Source organism: Sminthopsis crassicaudata, chromosome 3 (assembly GCF_048593235.1).
Source record: "Sminthopsis crassicaudata isolate SCR6 chromosome 3, ASM4859323v1, whole genome shotgun sequence".
Taxonomy (NCBI): Eukaryota; Metazoa; Chordata; class Mammalia; order Dasyuromorphia; family Dasyuridae; genus Sminthopsis; species Sminthopsis crassicaudata.
Genome location: NC_133619.1, coordinates 202,336,611 through 202,353,558, shown reverse-complemented (window position 1 = coordinate 202,353,558; position 16,948 = coordinate 202,336,611).

The window sequence follows — 16,948 nt, the reverse complement described above, 5'->3', positions numbered from 1 at the left end:
TTTTTGTCTAGATTGAGGTTCTAGAAAATCTCCTAGAAAAGACTGGGTTCTTGAGAGAAGAATTAGAAAAGTATACAGAAAACTACTTTCTAGAATGAAGCTCTAGAAAAGAATGTAAAAAACTTTGTTTTTATAGAGTGATACATAAAAGAATCTAGAAAAGGACGGTTTTTAGGTTAAGGCTCTAGAAAAGTACCTAGAAAAGAGTTTTTTCTAGAGAGAGGATCCAAAAAAAGAATGTTTTCTGGATGGAGGCTCTAGAAAAGGATCTAGAAAAGAATTGTTTCCAGAGAAAGTATCTAGAAGAGTTCCCAGAAAAGATTTTTTTCTAACTTGAGGTTTTCGAAAAGAATCTGGAGAAGTCACTTTTCTAAAGAGAACAAGGAAAAAAGTATCTAAAAATGTTTTCTTGAATGAGGTTCCTGAAAACAATAATAAAAAAAAAAAAACATTGTTTCAGAAGAAGTGATCCATAAAACATTATAGAAAAGAACGTTTTTTCTAGGATTAGGCCTAGAAAAGAATCTAGAAAAGTCATTTTTCTAGATAGAAGATCTGGAAAAATATGTTTTCAAAGTGGAGTCTCTAGAAATGGATCTAATAAAGATTTCTTTCTAGAGGGACGATGTAGAAAAGTTTCTAGAAAAGATTTTTGTCTAGATTGAGGTTCTAGAAAATCTCCTAGAAAAGACTTGGTTCTTGAGAGAAGAACTAGAAAAGTATCTAGAAAACTACTTTCTAGAATGAGGCTCTAGAAAAGAATGTACAAAAACTTTTTTTGAAGAGAGTTATCCATAAAAGACTCTAGAAAAGGACGGTTTTTAGGTTAAGGCTCTAGAAAAGTACCTAGAAAAGAGTTTTTTCTAGAGAGAGGATCCAAAAAAAGAATGTTTTCTAGATGGAGGCTCTAGAAAAGGATCTAGAAAAGAATTGTTTCCAGAGAAAGTATCTAGAAAAGTTTCCAGAAAAGATTTTTTTCTAACTTGAGTTTTTCGAAAAGAATCTGGAGAAGTCACTTTTCTAAAGAGAACAAGGAAAAAAGTATCTAAAAATGTTTTCTTGAATGAGGTTCCTGAAAAGAATAAAAAAAAAAAAAAAAAAAAAAACCATTGTTTCAGAAGAAGTGATCCATAAAACATTCTAGAAAAGAACGTTTTTTCTAGGATTAGGCCTAGAATAGAATCTAGAAAAGACATTTTTCTAGATAGAAAATCTGGAGAAATATGTTTTCAAAGTGGAGTCTCTAGAAATGGATCTAATAAAGAATTCTTTCTAGAGGGAGGATGTAGAAAAGATTCTAGAAAAGATTTTTGTCTAGATTGAGGTTCTAGAAAATCTCCTAGGAAAGACTTGTTTCTAGAGAGAAGAACTAGAAAAGTATCTAGAAAGTTACTTTCTAGAATGAGGCTCTTAAAAAGAATGTACATAAACTTTTTTTTAAGAGAGTGATCCATAAAAGAATCTAGAAAAGGACGGTTTTTAGGTTAAGGCTCTAGAAAAGTACCTAGAAAAGAGTTTTTTCTAGAGAGAGGATCCAAAAAAAGAATGTGTTCTGGATGGAGGCTCTAGAAAAGGATCTAGAAAAGAATTGTTTCCAGAGAAAGTATCTAGAAAAGTTTCCAGAAAAGATTTTTTTCTAACTTGAGGTTTTCGAAAAGCATCTGGAGAAGTCACTTTTCTAAAGAGAATAAGGAAAAAAGTATGTAAAAATGTTTTCTTGAATGAGGTTCCTGAAAAGAATAAAAAAAAAAAAAAAAAAACATTGTTTCAGAAGAAGTGATCCATAAAACATTCTAGAAAAGAACGTTTTTTCTAGCATTAGGCCTAGAAAAGAATCTAGAAAAGACATTTTTCTAGATAGAAGATCTGGAAAAATATGTTTTCAAAGTGGAGTCTCAAGAAATGGATCTAATAAAGATTTCTTTCTAGAGGGAGGATGTAGAAAAGTTTCTAGAAAAGATTTTTGTCTAGATTGAGGTTCTAGAAAATCTCCTAGAAAAGACTTGGTTCTTGAGAGAAGAACTAGAAAAGTATCTAGAAAACTACTTTCTAGAATGAGGCTCTAGAAAAGAATGTACAAAAACTTTTTTTGAAGAGAGTTATCCATAAAAGACTCTAGAAAAGGACGGTTTTTAGGTTAAGGTTCTAGAAAAGTACCTAGAAAAGAGTTTTTTCTAGAGAGAGGATCCAAAAAAAGAATGTTTTCTAGATGGAGGCTCTAGAAAAGGATCTAGAAAATAATTGTTTCCAGAGAAAGTATCTAGAAAAGTTTCCAGGAAAAATTTTTTTCTAGATTGAGGTTTTCGAAAAGAATCTGGAGAAGTCACTTTTCTAAAGAGAACAAGGAAAAAAGTATCTAAAAAATGTTTTCTTGAATGAGGTTCCTGAAAAGAATAAAAAAAAAACATTGTTTCAGAAGAAGTGATCCATAAAACATTATAGAATAGAACGTTTTTTCTAGGATTAGGCCTAGAATAGAATCTAGATAAGACATTTTTCTAGATAGAAAATCTGGAGAAATATGTTTTCAAAGTGGAGTCTCTAGAAATGGATCTAATTAAGAATTCTTTCTAGAGGGAGGATGTAGAAAAGATTCTAGAAAAGATTTTTGTCTAGATTGAGGTTCTAGAAAATCTCCTAGGAAAGACCTGTTTCTAGAGAGAAGAACTAGAAAAGTATCTAGAAAGTTACTTTCTAGAATGAGGCTCTGGAAAAGAATGTACAAAAACTTTTTTTGAAGAGAGTGATCCATAAAAGAATCTAGAAAAGGACGGTTTTTAGGTTAAGGCTCTAGAAAAGTACCTAGAAAAGAGTTTTTTCTAGAGAGAGGATCCAAAAAAAGAATGTTTTCTGGATGGAGGCTCTAGAAAAGGATCTAGAAAATAATTGTTTCCAGAGAAAGTATCTAGAAAAGTTTCCAGAAAAGATTTTTTTCTAACTTGAGGCTTTCGAAAAGAATCTGGAGAAGTCACTTTTCTAAAGAGAACAAGGAAAAAAAGTATCTAAAAATGTTTTCTTGAATGAGGTTCCTGAAAAGAATAAAAAAAAAAAAAAACATTGTTTCAGAAGAAGTGATCCATAAAACATTCTAGAAAAGAACGTTTTTTCTAGGATTAGGCCTAGAATAGAATCTAGAAAAGACATTTTTCTAGATAGAAGATCTGGAGAAATATGTTTTCAAAGTGGAGTCTCTAGAAATGGATCTAATAAAGAATTCTTACTAGAGGGAGGATGTAGAAAAGATTCTAGAAAAGATTTTTGTCTAGATTGAGGTTCTAGAAAATCTCCTAGGAAAGACTTGTTTCTAGAGAGAAGAATTAGAAAAGTATCTAGAAATTTACTTTCTAGAATGAGGCTCTGGAAAAGAATGTACATAAACTTTTTTTGAAGAGAGTGATCCATAAAAGAATCTAGAAAAGGATGGTTTTTAGGTTAAGGCTCTAGAAAAGTACCTTAAAAAGAGTTTTTTCTAGAGAGAGGATCCAAAAAAAGAATGTTTTCTAGATGGAGGCTCTAGAAAAGGATCTAGAAAAGAATTGTTTCCAGAGAAAGTATCTAGAAAAGTTTCCAGAAAAGATTTTTTTCTAGATTTAGGTTTTCGAAAAGAATCTGGAGAAGTCACTTTTCTAAAGAGGACAAGGAAAAAAGTATCCATAAAAAGTTTTCTTGAATGAGGTTCCTGAAACGAATAAAAAAACATTGTTTCAGAAGAAGTGATCCATAAAACATTCTAGAAAAGAACGTTTTTTCTAGCATTAGGCCTAGAAAAGAATCTAGAAAAGTCATTTTTCTAGATAGAAGATCTGGAAAAATATGTTTTCAAAGTGGAGTCTCTAGAAATGGATCTAATAAAGAATTTTTTCTAGAGGGAGGATGTAGAAAAGATTCTAGAAAAGGTTTTTGTCTAGATTGAGGTTCTAGAAAATCTCCTAGGAAAGACTTGTTTCTTGAGAGAAGAACTAGAAAAGTATCTAGAAAACTACTTTCTAGAATGAGGCTCTAGAAAAGAATGTACAAAAACTTTTTTTGAAGAGAGTGATCCATAAAAGAATCTAGAAAAGGACGGTTTTTAGGTTAAGGCTCTAGAAAAGTACCTAGAAAAGAGTTTTTTTCTAGAGAGAGGATCCAAAAAAAGAATGTTTTCTGGATGGAGGCTCTAGAAAAGGATCTAGAAAATAATTGTTTCCAGAGAAAGTATCTAGAAAAGTTTCCAGAAAAGATTTTTTTCTAACTTGAGGTTTTCGAAAAGAATCTGGAGAAGTCACTTTTCTAAAGAGAACAAGGAAAAAAGTATCTAAAAATGTTTTCTTGAATGAGGTTCCTGAAAAGAATTAAAAAAAAAAAAAACATTGTTTCAGAAGAAGTGATCCATAAAACATTCTAGAAAAGAACGTTTTTTCTAGGATTAGGCCTAGAATAGAATCTAGAAAAGACATTTTTCTAGATAGAAGATCTGGAGAAATATGTTTTCAAAGTGGAGTCTCTAGAAATGGATCTAATAAATAATTCTTTCTAGAGGGAGGATGTAGAAAAGATTCTAGAAAAGATTTTTGTCTAGATTGAGGTTCTAGAAAATCTCCTAGGAAAGACTTGTTTCTAGAGAGAAGAACTAGAAAAGTATCTAGAAATTTACTTTCTAGAATGAGGCTCTGGAAAAGAATGTACATAAACTTTTTTTGAAGAGAGTGATCCATAAAAGAATCTAGAAAAGGATGGTTTTTAGGTTAAGGCTCTAGAAAAGTACCTAGAAAAGAGTTTTTTTCTAGAGAGAGGATCCAAAAAAAGAATGTTTTCTAGATGGAGTCTCTAGAAAAGGATCTAGAAAAGAATTGTTTCCAGAGAAAGTATCTAGAAAAGTTTCCAGAAAAGATTTTTTTCTAACTTGAGGTTTTTCGAAAAGAATCTGGAGAAGTCACTTTTCTAAAGAGAACAAGGAAAAAAGTATCTAAAAATGTTTTCTTGAATGAGGTTCCTGAAAAGAATAAAAAAAAAAAAAAAAAAAAAAAAAAAAAAAAAAAAAAAATTGTTTCAGAAGAAGTGATCCATAAAACATTCTAGAAAAGAACGTTTTTTCTAGGATTAGGCCTAGAATAGAATCTAGAAAAGACATTTTTCTAGATAGAAGATCTGGAGAAATATGTTTTCAAAGTGGAGTCCCTAGAAATGGATCTAATAAAGAATTCTTTCTAGAGGGAGGATGTAGAAAAGATTCTAGAAAAGGTTTTTGTCTAGATTGAGGTTCTAGAAAATCTCCTAGGAAAGACTTGTTTCTAGAGAGAAGAACTAGAAAAGTATCTAGAAATTTACTTTCTAGAATGAGGCTCTGGAAAAGAATGTACAAAAACTTTTTTTGAAGAGTGTGATCCATAAAAGAATCTAGAAAAGGACAGTTTTTAGGTTAAGGCTCTAGAAAAGTACCTAGAAAAGAGTTTTTTCTAGAGAGAGGATCCAGAAAAAGAATGTTTTCTAGATGGAGGCTCTAGAAAAGGATCTAGAAAAGAATTGTTTCCAGAGAAAGTATCTAGAAAAGTTTCCAGAAAAGATTTTTTTCTAACTTGAGATTTTCGAAAAGAATCTGGAGAAGTCACTTTTCTAAAGAGAACAAGGAAAAAAGTATCTAAAAAATGTTTTCTTGAATGAGGTTCCTGAAAAGAATAAAAAAAAAAAAAAAAACATTGTTTCAGAAGAAGTGATCCATAAAACATTCTAGAAAAGAACGTTTTTTCTAGGATTAGGCCTAGAAAAGAATCTAGAAAAGACATTTTTCTAGATAGAAGATCTGGAGAAATATGTTTTCAAAGTGGAGTCTCTAGAAATGGATCTAATAAAGAATTCTTTCTAGAGGGAGGTTGTAGAAAAGATTCTAGAAAAGATTTTTGTCTAGATTGAGGTTCTAGAAAATCTCCTAGGAAAGACTTGTTTCTAGAGAGAACTAGAAAAGTATCTAGAAAGTTACTTTCTAGAATGAGGCTCTGGAAAAGAATGTACAAAACCTTTTTTTGAAGAGAGTGATCCATAAAAGAATCTAGAAAAGGATGGTTTTTAGGTTAAGGCTCTAGAAAAGTACCTAGAAAAGAGTTTTTTCTAGAGAGAGGATCCAAAAAAAGAATGTTTTCTAGATGGAGGCGCTAGAAAAGGATCTAGAAAAGAATTGTTTCCAGAGAAAGTATCTAGAAAAGTTTCCAGAAAAGATTTTTTTCTAGATTTAGGTTTTCGAAAAGAATCTGGAGAAGTCACTTTTCTAAAGCGGACAAGGAATAAAGTATCCATAAAAAGTTTTCTTGAATGAGGTTCCTGAAAGGAATAAAAAAACATTGTTTCAGAAGAAGTGATCCATAAAACATTCTAGAAAAGAACGTTTTTTCTAGGATTAGGCCTAGAATAGAATCTAGAAAAGACATTTTTCTAGATAGAAAATCTGGAGAAATATGTTTTCAAAGTGGAGTCTCTAGAAATGGATCTAATTAAGAATTCTTTCTAGAGGGAGGATGTAGAAAAGATTCTAGAAAAGATTTTTGTCTAGATTGAGGTTCTAGAAAATCTCCTAGGAAAAACTTGGTTCTTGAGAGAAGAACTAGAAAAGTATCTAGAAAACTACTTTCTAGAATGAGGCTCTAGAAAAGAATGTACAAAAACTTTTTTTGAAGAGAGTGATCCATAAAAGACTCTAGAAAAAGACGGTTTTTAGGTTAAGGCTCTAGAAAAGTACCTAGAAAAGAGTTTTTTCTAGAGAGAGGATCCAAAAAAAGAATGTTTTCTGGATGGAGGCTCTAGAAAAGGATCTAGAAAATAATTGTTTCCAGAGAAAGTATCTAGAAAAGTTTCCAGAAAAGATTTTTTTCTAGATTCAGGTTTTCGAAAAGAATCTGGAGAAGTCACTTTTCTAAAGAGAATAAGGAAAAAAGTATCTAAAAATGTTTTCTTGAATGAGGTTCCTGAAAAGAATAAAAAACAAAAAAAAACATTGTTTCAGAAGAAGTGATCCATAAAACATTCTAGAAAAGAACGTTTTTTCTAGGATTAGGCCTAGAAAAGAATCTAGAAAAGACATTTTTCTAGATAAAAGATCTGGAGAAATATGTTTTCAAAGTGGAGTCTCTAGAAATGGATCTCATAAAGAATTCTTTCTAGAGGGAGGATGTATAAAAGATTCTAGAAAAGATTTTTTTCTAGATTGAGGTTCTAGAAAATCTCCTAGGAAAGACTTGTTTCTAGAGAGAAGAACTAGAAAAGTATCTAGAAAGTTACTTTCTTCAATGAGGCTCTGGAAAAGAATGTACAAAAACTTTTTTTGAAGAGAGTGATCCATAAAAGACTCTAGAAAAGGACGGTTTTTAGGTTAAGGCTCTAGAAAAGTACCTAGAAAAGAGTTTTTTCTAGAGAGAGGTTCCAAATTAGAATGTTTTCTAGATGGAGGCTCTAGAAAAGGATCTAGAAAAGAATTGTTTCCAGAGAAAGTATCTAGAAAAGTTTCCAGAAAAGATTTTTTTCTAACTTGAGGTTTTCGAAAAGAATCTGGAGAAGTCACTTTTCTAAAGAGAACAAGGAAAAAAGTATCTAAAAATGTTTTCTTGAATGAGGTTCCTGAAAAGAATAAAAAAAAAAAACAAAACATTGTTTCAGAAGAAGTGATCCATAAAACATTCTAGAAAAGAACGTTTTTTCTAGGATTAGGCCTAGAAAAGAATCTAGAAAAGACATTTTCTAGATAGAAGATCTGGAAAATATGTTTTCAAAGTGGAGTCTCTAGAAATGGATCTAATAAAGAATTCTTTCTAGAGGGAGGATGTAGAAAAGATTCTAGAAAAGATTTTTGTCTAGATTGAGGTTCTAGAAAATCTCCTAGGAAAGACTTGTTTCTAGAGAGAAGAACTAGAAAAGTATCTAGAAATTTACTTTCTAGAATGAGGCTCTGGAAAAGAATGTACAAAACCTTTTTTTGAAGAGAGTGATCCATAAAAGAATCTAGAAAAGGATGGTTTTTAGGTTAAGGCTCTAGAAAAGTACCTAGAAAAGAGTTTTTTCTAGAGAGAGGATCCAAAAAAGAATGTTTTCTAGATGGAGGCGCTAGAAAAGGATCTAGAAAAGAATTGTTTCCAGAGAAAGTATCTAGAAAAGTTTCCAGAAAAGATTTTTTTTTAGATTTAGGTTTTCGAAAAGAATCTGGAGAAGTCACTTTTCTAAAGAGAACAAGGAAAAAAGTATCTAAAAATGTTTTCTTGAATGAGGTTCCTGAAAAGAATAAAAAAAAAAAAAAAAAAAAAAAAAAAAAAAAAAAAAAAAAAAAAAAAAAAAAAACATTGTTTCAGAAGAAGTGATCCATAAAACATTCTAGAAAACAACGTTTTTTCTAGCATTAGGCCTAGAATAGAATCTAGAAAAGACATTTTTCTAGATAGAAGATCTGGAGAAATATGTTTTCAAAGTGGAGTCTCTAGAAATGGATCTAATAAAGAATTCTTTCTAGAGGGAGGATGTAGAAAAGATTCTAGAAAAGATTTTTGTCTAGATTGAGGTTCAAGAAAATCTCCTAGGAAAGACTTGTTTCTAGAGAGAAGAACTAGAAAAGTATCTAGAAATTTACTTTCTAGAATGAGGCTCTGGAAAAGAATGTACATAAACTTTTTTTGAAGAGAGTGATCCATAAAAGAATCTAGAAAAGGATGGTTTTTAGGTTAAGGCTCTAGAAAAGTACCTAGAAAAGAGTTTTTTCTAGAGAGAGGATAAAAAAAAATAATGTTTTCTAGATGGAGGCTCTAGAAAAGGATCTAGAAAAGAATTGTTTCCAGAGAAAGTATCTAGAAAAGTTTCCAGAAAAGATTTTTTTCTAGATTTAGGTTTTCGAAAAGAATCTGGAGAAGTCACTTTTCTAAAGAGGACAAGGAAAAAAGTATCCATAAAAAGTTTTCTTGAATGAGGTTCCTGAAACGAATAAAAAAACATTGTTTCAGAAGAAGTGATCCATAAAACATTCTAGAAAAGAACGTTTTTTCTAGCATTAGGCCTAGAAAAGAATCTAGAAAAGTCATTTTTCTAGATAGAAGATCTGGAAAAATATGTTTTCAAAGTGGAGTTTCTAGAAATGGATCTAATAAAGATTTCTTTCTAGAGGGATGATGTAGAAAAGTTTCTAGAAAAGATTTTTGTCTAGATTGAGGTTCTAGAAAATCTCCTAGAAAAGACTTGGTTCTTGAGAGAAGAACTAGAAAAGTATCTAGAAAACTACTTTCTAGAATGAGGCTCTAGAAAAGAATGTACAAAAACTTTTTTTGAAGAGAGTGATCCATAAAAGACTCTAGAAAAGGACGGTTTTTAGGTTAAGGCTCTAGAAAAGTACCTAGAAAAGAGTTTTTTCTAGAGAGAGGATCCAAAAAAAGAATGTTTTCTAGATGGAGGCGCTAGAAAAGGATCTAGAAAAGAATTTTTTCCAGAGAAAGTATCTAGAAAAGTTTCCAGGAAAGATTTTTTTCTAACTTGAGTTTTTCGAAAAGAATCTGGAGAAGTCACTTTTCTAAAGAGAACAAGGAAAAAAGTATCTAAAAAATGTTTTCTTGAATGAGGTTCCTGAAAAGAATAAAAAAAAAAACATTGTTTCAGAAGAAGTGATCCATAAAACATTATAGAAAAGAACGTTTTTTCTAGGATTAGGCCTAGAAAAGAATCTAGAAAAGACATTTTTCTAGATAGAAGACCTGGAGAAATATGTTTTCAAAGTGGAGTCCCTAGAAATGGATCTAATAAAGAATTCTTTCTAGAGGGAGGATGTAGAAAAGATTCTAAAAAAGGTTTTTGTCTAGATTGAGGTTCTAGAAAATCTCCTAGGAAAGACTTGTTTCTAGAGAGAAGAACTAGAAAAGTATCTAGAAAGTTACTTTCTAGAATGAGGCTCTGGAAAAGAATGTACAAAAACTTTTTTGAAGAGAGTGATCCATAAAAGAATCTAGAAAAGGACGGTTTTTAGGTTAAGGCTCTAGAAAAGTACCTAGAAAAGAGTTTTTTCTAGAGAGAGGATCCAAAAAAAGAATGTTTTCTAGATGGAGGCTCTAGAAAAGGATCTAGAAAATAATTGTTTCCAGAGAAAGTATCTAGAAAAGTTTCCAGAAAAGATTTTTGTTCTAGATTTAGGTTTTCGAAAAGAATCTGGAGAAGTCACTTTTCTAAAGAGAACAAGGAAAAAAGTATCTAAAAATGTTTTCTTGAATGAGGTTCCTGAAAAGAATAAAAAACAAAAAAAAACATTGTTTCAGAAGAAGTGATCCATAAAACATTCTAGAAAAGAACGTTTTTTCTAGGATTAGGCCTAGAAAAGAATCTAGAAAAGACATTTTTCTAGATAAAAGATCTGGAGAAATATGTTTTCAAAGTGGAGTCTCTAGAAATGGATCTCATAAAGAATTCTTTCTAGAGGGAGGATGTATAAAAGATTCTAGAAAAGATTTTTTTCTGGATTGAGGTTCTAGAAAATCTCCTAGGAAAGACTTGTTTCTAGAGAGAAGAACTAGAAAAGTATCTAGAAAGTTACTTTCTTCAATGAGGCTCTGGAAAAGAATGTACAAAAACTTTTTTTGAAGAGAGTGATCCATAAAAGACTCTAGAAAAGGACGGTTTTTAGGTTAAGGCTCTAGAAAAGTACCTAGAAAAGAGTTTTTTCTAGAGAGAGGTTCCAAATTAGAATGTTTTCTAGATGGAGGCTCTAGAAAAGGATCTAGAAAAGAATTGTTTCCAGAGAAAGTATCTAGAAAAGTTTCCAGAAAAGATTTTTTTCTAACTTGAGGTTTTCGAAAAGAATCTGGAGAAGTCACTTTTCTAAAGAGAACAAGGAAAAAAGTATCTAAAAATGTTTTCTTGAATGAGGTTCCTGAAAAGAATAAAAAAAAAAAACAAAACATTGTTTCAGAAGAAGTGATCCATAAAACATTCTAGAAAAGAACGTTTTTTCTAGGATTAGGCCTAGAATAGAATCTAGAAAAGACATTTTTCTAGATAGAAGATCTGGAGAAATATGTTTTCAAAGTGGAGTCTCTAGAAATGGATCTAATAAAGAATTCTTTCTAGAGGGAGGATGTAGAAAAGATTCTAGAAAAGATTTTTGTCTAGATTGAGGTTCTAGAAAATCTCCTAGGAAAGACTTGTTTCTAGAGAGAAGAACTAGAAAAGTATCTAGAAATTTACTTTCTAGAATGAGGCTCTGGAAAAGAATGTACAAAACCTTTTTTTGAAGAGAGTGATCCATAAAAGAATCTAGAAAAGGATGGTTTTTAGGTTAAGGCTCTAGAAAAGTACCTAGAAAAGAGTTTTTTCTAGAGAGAGGATCCAAAAAAGAATGTTTTCTAGATGGAGGCGCTAGAAAAGGATCTAGAAAAGAATTGTTTCCAGAGAAAGTATCTAGAAAAGTTTCCAGAAAAGATTTTTTTTTAGATTTAGGTTTTCGAAAAGAATCTGGAGAAGTCACTTTTCTAAAGAGAACAAGGAAAAAAGTATCTAAAAATGTTTTCTTGAATGAGGTTCCTGAAAACAATTAAAAAAAAAAAAAAAAAAAAAAAAAAAAAAAAAAAAAAAAAAAAAAAAAAAAAAAAACATTGTTTCAGAAGAAGTGATCCATAAAACATTCTAGAAAACAACGTTTTTTCTAGCATTAGGCCTAGAATAGAATCTAGAAAAGACATTTTTCTAGATAGAAGATCTGGAGAAATATGTTTTCAAAGTGGAGACTCTAGAAATGGATCTAATAAAGAATTCTTTCTAGAGGGAGGATGTAGAAAAGATTCTAGAAAAGATTTTTGTCTAGATTGAGGTTCAAGAAAATCTCCTAGGAAAGACTTGTTTCTAGAGAGAAGAACTAGAAAAGTATCTAGAAATTTACTTTCTAGAATGAGGCTCTGGAAAAGAATGTACATAAACTTTTTTTGAAGAGAGTGATCCATAAAAGAATCTAGAAAAGGATGGTTTTTAGGTTAAGGCTCTAGAAAAGTACCTAGAAAAGAGTTTTTTCTAGAGAGAGGATAAAAAAAAATAATGTTTTCTAGATGGAGGCTCTAGAAAAGGATCTAGAAAAGAATTGTTTCCAGAGAAAGTATCTAGAAAAGTTTCCAGAAAAGATTTTTTTCTAGATTTAGGTTTTCGAAAAGAATCTGGAGAAGTCACTTTTCTAAAGAGGACAAGGAAAAAAGTATCCATAAAAAGTTTTCTTGAATGAGGTTCCTGAAACGAATAAAAAAACATTGTTTCAGAAGAAGTGATCCATAAAACATTCTAGAAAAGAACGTTTTTTCTAGCATTAGGCCTAGAAAAGAATCTAGAAAAGTCATTTTTCTAGATAGAAGATCTGGAAAAATATGTTTTCAAAGTGGAGTTTCTAGAAATGGATCTAATAAAGATTTCTTTCTAGAGGGATGATGTAGAAAAGTTTCTAGAAAAGATTTTTGTCTAGATTGAGGTTCTAGAAAATCTCCTAGAAAAGACTTGGTTCTTGAGAGAAGAACTAGAAAAGTATCTAGAAAACTACTTTCTAGAATGAGGCTCTAGAAAAGAATGTACAAAAACTTTTTTTGAAGAGAGTGATCCATAAAAGACTCTAGAAAAGGACGGTTTTTAGGTTAAGGCTCTAGAAAAGTACCTAGAAAAGAGTTTTTTCTAGAGAGAGGATCCAAAAAAAGTATGTTTTCTAGATTAAGGATCTAGAAAAGGATCTAGAAAAGAATTTTTTCCAGAGAAAGTATCTAGAAAAGTTTCCAGGAAAGATTTTTTTCTAACTTGAGTTTTTCGAAAAGAATCTGGAGAAGTCACTTTTCTAAAGAGAACAAGGAAAAAAGTATCTAAAAAATGTTTTCTTGAATGAGGTTCCTGAAAAGAATAAAAAAAAAAACATTGTTTCAGAAGAAGTGATCCATAAAACATTATAGAAAAGAACGTTTTTTCTAGGATTAGGCCTAGAAAAGAATCTAGAAAAGACATTTTTCTAGATAGAAGACCTGGAGAAATATGTTTTCAAAGTGGAGTCCCTAGAAATGGATCTAATAAAGAATTCTTTCTAGAGGGAGGATGTAGAAAAGATTCTAAAAAAGGTTTTTGTCTAGATTGAGGTTCTAGAAAATCTCCTAGGAAAGACTTGTTTCTAGAGAGAAGAACTAGAAAAGTATCTAGAAAGTTACTTTCTAGAATGAGGCTCTGGAAAAGAATGTACAAAAACTTTTTTGAAGAGAGTGATCCATAAAAGAATCTAGAAAAGGACGGTTTTTAGGTTAAGGCTCTAGAAAAGTACCTAGAAAAGAGTTTTTTCTAGAGAGAGGATCCAAAAAAAGAATGTTTTCTAGATGGAGGCTCTAGAAAAGGATCTAGAAAATAATTGTTTCCAGAGAAAGTATCTAGAAAAGTTTCCAGAAAAGATTTTTGTTCTAGATTTAGGTTTTCGAAAAGAATCTGGAGAAGTCACTTTTCTAAAGAGAACAAGGAAAAAAGTATCTAAAAATGTTTTCTTGAATGAGGTTCCTGAAAAGAATAAAAAACAAAAAAAAACATTGTTTCAGAAGAAGTGATCCATAAAACATTCTAGAAAAGAACGTTTTTTCTAGGATTAGGCCTAGAAAAGAATCTAGAAAAGACATTTTTCTAGATAAAAGATCTGGAGAAATATGTTTTCAAAGTGGAGTCTCTAGAAATGGATCTCATAAAGAATTCTTTCTAGAGGGAGGATGTATAAAAGATTCTAGAAAAGATTTTTTTCTGGATTGAGGTTCTAGAAAATCTCCTAGGAAAGACTTGTTTCTAGAGAGAAGAACTAGAAAAGTATCTAGAAAGTTACTTTCTTCAATGAGGCTCTGGAAAAGAATGTACAAAAACTTTTTTTGAAGAGAGTGATCCATAAAAGACTCTAGAAAAGGACGGTTTTTAGGTTAAGGCTCTAGAAAAGTACCTAGAAAAGAGTTTTTTCTAGAGAGAGGTTCCAAATTAGAATGTTTTCTAGATGGAGGCTCTAGAAAAGGATCTAGAAAAGAATTGTTTCCAGAGAAAGTATCTAGAAAAGTTTCCAGAAAAGATTTTTTTCTAACTTGAGGTTTTCGAAAAGAATCTGGAGAAGTCACTTTTCTAAAGAGAACAAGGAAAAAAGTATCTAAAAATGTTTTCTTGAATGAGGTTCCTGAAAAGAATAAAAAAAAAAAACAAAACATTGTTTCAGAAGAAGTGATCCATAAAACATTCTAGAAAAGAACGTTTTTTCTAGGATTAGGCCTAGAATAGAATCTAGAAAAGACATTTTTCTAGATAGAAGATCTGGAGAAATATGTTTTCAAAGTGGAGTCTCTAGAAATGGATCTAATAAAGAATTCTTTCTAGAGGGAGGATGTAGAAAAGATTCTAGAAAAGATTTTTGTCTAGATTGAGGTTCTAGAAAATCTCCTAGGAAAGACTTGTTTCTAGAGAGAAGAACTAGAAAAGTATCTAGAAATTTACTTTCTAGAATGAGGCTCTGGAAAAGAATGTACATAAACTTTTTTTGAAGAGAGTGATCCATAAAAGAATCTAGAAAAGGATGGTTTTTAGGTTAAGGCTCTAGAAAAGTACCTAGAAAAGAGTTTTTTCTAGAGAGAGGATCCAAAAAAGAATGTTTTCTAGATGGAGGCGCTAGAAAAGGATCTAGAAAAGAATTGTTTCCAGAGAAAGTATCTAGAAAAGTTTCCAGAAAAGATTTTTTTTTAGATTTAGGTTTTCGAAAAGAATCTGGAGAAGTCACTTTTCTAAAGAGAACAAGGAAAAAAGTATCCTAAAAAGTTTTCTTGAATGAGGTTCCTGAAACAAATAAAAAAACATTGTTTCAGAAGAAGTGATCCATAAAACATTCTAGAAAACAACGTTTTTTCTAGCATTAGGCCTAGAATAGAATCTAGAAAAGACATTTTTCTAGATAGAAGATCTGGAGAAATATGTTTTCAAAGTGGAGTCTCTAGAAATGGATCTAATAAAGAATTCTTTCTAGAGGGAGGATGTAGAAAAGATTCTAGAAAAGATTTTTGTCTAGATTGAGGTTCTAGAAAATCTCCTAGGAAAGACTTGTTTCTAGAGAGAAGAACTAGAAAAGTATCTAGAAATTTACTTTCTAGAATGAGGCTCTGGATAAGAATGTACATAAACTTTTTTTTAAGAGAGTGATCCATAAAAGAATCTAGAAAAGGATGGTTGTTAGGTTAAGGCTCTAGAAAAGTACCTAGAAAAGAGTTTTTTTCTAGAGAGAGGATCCAAAAAAAGAATGTTTTCTAGATGGAGGCTCTAGAAAAGGATCTAGAAAAGAATTGTTTCCAGAGAAAGTATCTAGAAAAGTTTCCAGAAAAGATATTTTTCTAGATTCAGGTTTTCGAAAAGAATCTGGAGAAGTCACTTTTCTAAAGAGGACAAGGAAAAAAGTATCCATAAAAAGTTTTCTTGAATGAGGTTCCTGAAACGAATAAAAAAACATTGTTTCAGAAGAAGTGATCCATAAAACATTCTAGAAAAGAACGTTTTTTCTAGCATTAGGCCTAGAAAAGAATCTAGAAAAGTCATTTTTTCTAGATAGAAGATCTGGAAAAATATGTTTTCAAAGTGGAGTCTCTAGAAATGGATCTAATAAAGATTTCTTTCTAGAGGGAGGATGTAGAAAAGTTTCTCGAAAAGATTTTTGTCTAGATTGAGGTTCTAGAAAATCTCCTAGAAAAGACTTGATTCTTGAGAGAAGAACTAGAAAAGTATCTAGAAAACTACTTTCTAGAATGAGGCTCTAGAAAAGAATGTACAAAAACTTTGTTTTTATAGAGTGATACATAAAAGAATCTAGAAAAGGACGGTTTTTAGGTTAAGGCTCTAGAAAAGTACCTAAAAAAGAGTTTTTTCTAGAGAGAGGATCCAAAAAAAGAATGTTTTCTAGATGGAGGCTCTAGAAAAGGATCTAGAAAATAATTGTTTCCAGAGAAAGTATCTAGAAAAGTTTCCAGGAAAGATTTTTTTCTAGATTGAGGTTTTCGAAAAGAATCTGGAGAAGTCACTTTTCTAAAGAGAACAAGGAAAAAGTATCTAAAAAATGTTTTCTTGAATGAGGTTCCTGAAAAGAATAAAAAAAAAAAACATTGTTTCAGAAGAAGTGATCCATAAAATATTCTAGAAAAGAACGTTTTTTCTAGGATTAGGCCTAGAAAAGAATCTAGAAAAGACATTTTTCTAGATAGAAGATCTGGAAAATATGTTTTCAAAGTGGAGTCCCTAGAAATGGATCTAATAAAGAATTCTTTCTAGAGGGAGGATGTAGAAAAGATTCTAGAAAAGATTTTTGTCTAGATTGAGGTTCTAGAAAATCTCCTAGGAAAGACTTGTTTCTAGAGAGAAGAACTAGAAAAGTATCTAGAAAGTTACTTTCTAGAATGAGGCTCTGGAAAAGAATGTACAAAAACATTTTTTGAAGAGTGTGATCCATAAAAGAATTTAGAAAAGGACGGTTTTTAGGTTAAGGCTCTAGAAAAGTACCTAGAAAAGAGTTTTTTCTAGAGAGAGGATCCAAAAAAAGAATGTTTTCTAGATGGAGGCTCTAGAAAAGGATCTAGAAAAGAATTGTTTCCAGAGAAAGTATCTAGAAAAGTTTCCAGAAAAGATTTTTTTCTTGATTTGGGTTTTCGAAAAGAATCTGGAGAAGTCACTTTTCTAAAGAGGACAAGGAAAAAAGTATCCATAAAAAGTTTTCTTGAATGAGGTTCCTGAAAGGAATAAAAAAACATTGTTTCAGAAGAAGTGATCCATAAAACATTCTAGAAAAGAACGTTTTTTCTAGCATTAGGCCTAGAAAAGAATCTAGAAAAGTCATTTTTCTAGATAGAAGATCTGGAAAAATATGTTTTCAAAGTGGAGTCTCAAGAAATGGATCTAATAAAGATTTCTTTCTAGAGGGAGGATGTAGAAAATTTCTAGAAAAGATTTTTGTCTAGAT